Consider the following 2188-nt stretch of genomic DNA (forward strand, 5'->3'; position numbering starts at 1 on the left):
CCTGGACCTACCAGTAATGTTTCAGTCTGAACTATTTCTGTGTATGGTTGTTATGAGAGAAGGTTTACTTTAAAAGAAAGATATTTGGGAAAATAAAATGTTTTTCTGTTTATTTCAGCCTGTTTATTTCCTGAATTTGGCAGCATTTTCTATATAATCAGCAGTGTAGTTTCCTAAGCCCTGGCAGAATTATTTTACCCTATTGTGTGTTTAAGTCTTTCACACAGAAACAGGAAAGAGAAAAATGTGGGTTTTTAAAAGTTTTTCAAAGCTCATGAAATACAAACAACAAATTATTGTTGTTATTCTTGTCCTTCCTCCTCTTCTTCCTTTAGTTTATTACATTCTTATTACAGTACATCTGCAGACTTTGTCTACATTTGATCCGCCATGCTGATATAGCTGTCTAGGTGAAGCTATGCTGGTACAATCCCCAATGTAAACAGCTTTGCTATGTTATAAGTATAGCTTTTCAATTTAACTTAAACCTCTTCTTAAGAAGCATAAACAGACCAAAAAAATCCTCTCTGATATTGGATTAAGACTGATCAGTTTGAGGTTTATTTGTATCCAACCCTCAAAACCTTTAGCATATAGACCAGACTGTATCTGAAGCTCTTTTAAGAGAAACTATGTAAGCTTATGCTACGTTCTCTGGGCAAGTATAAGCTTGCCTTTGTCCACTCCCAGACTGAGAAGAAACTATATGACCATATTATGTGACGTTTAGCTCAAGCTAATAAACTCTTTGAGGCCCAGCGCTTAACTGGTCATAAGTGCAAAAGCAGATACATGCCTTTTTATTATTCTGCTCACAGTAGACACAATGAATTAATGTTGTTCACAGTACAAAATGTAGACATATTTGAAACATATTTAGTTGTATCATAGGCTGCTATAACAATCGTTTACATGTTGTTTAAAGGAACATCATCAGACCAGACAATTCTATCAGTTACAGCAGAAGATCTTTATGTCTAGCAGTCATTTATAGCTACAGCTCTTCAGATGTTGACCTGCTAGAAATCATGGAAAAAAAGCCACTGCATACAAGTACAGTATAGTACCTGATTTGAGCTCAGTGTGTGTGAGATGCTTCTGACTTCTTGGATTTGCTGTGCTCAGGTGTGACTATCAAGTCCAGAACCAAATATGACAGATCTGATGCTTCTGAAGTAGCTAATATTGTAATTCATGCTGCACAGAGCTGCTTCTGGGATGCTGGCAGCTTTAGGTAACTGAGTGAAAAGTACCAGCTCTAACTCCTTTCCACTCTTCACTCTTACTTTGCACAAGTTTAAATGACTATATAAACACGTAAACAGTTCTGCTGGACGGATTCACCAGCAAACTGTGCCTACTTTGTGCCATTCTGGAATAAAACTATAGAGCACACACCCATGAAAACTGAGGTACAGCTCTGTTTATGTTGAAAAAGCAGCCAGAAAAAAAAAGGAGAACTTTATACATCTATAGATATAGATGTATAAACTGTGTCTTCTGTATCCTAGTAAAATTAATTCCCCATTTCTTTTTCTTCAATAACTTCTTAAGGTACCACATATTTTTCCTTGTTTTTTTCTGAAAGTGGCATGACATTGTTTCAGTAACTAGGTAGCAGTTAACAGCAGGTCTCCTTGACAGACCTGCAAGGAACAGCTACTAACTGTTTTCTGCCTCCTGCAAATCTACTTAATTACAAGTGGCTTACATATGGCTTTCCTTTGACATCCCTGTTAGAGTGGGACAAGAATTCTTGCAAGAGAGATGGACCACTGAAAATACTGCAAACATTAAAAACTGGAGAATTTTAATTTTTCCTCACTCAAGCCTAGCAGATATTTGAACACATAAATTAAAATGTATTCAAGATCACAGCTTCTCTGCATGTGACAAAGATTGGAAATTGAAACAAATAATGCCTAGCTGCAAATATATAAATTCATATATATACTATACTTGAAAAGCTCTATATATGTATGTCTACATAAATGTGTGTGGGTATAATCTTGAATATGGGTTGCAGTTAGAGATGAAACTGGCTTTTATAGTCGGGCTTGGAGCTGACTAGTTAATTCAATGTGTTATGGTATCATGCTTCTATGAAAGGTTTTTTTTTCTAACAATGCTGTCCTGCTAGTGTGCATACTGCTTAGCCTTGATGCCTCAGAAGAAATATGTCCTCAAG

Source organism: Tyto alba, unplaced genomic scaffold (genome assembly GCF_018691265.1).
Source record: "Tyto alba isolate M040663 unplaced genomic scaffold, T.alba_DEE_v4.0 Super-Scaffold_40, whole genome shotgun sequence".
In the NCBI taxonomy this organism is placed as follows: Eukaryota; Metazoa; Chordata; class Aves; order Strigiformes; family Tytonidae; genus Tyto; species Tyto alba.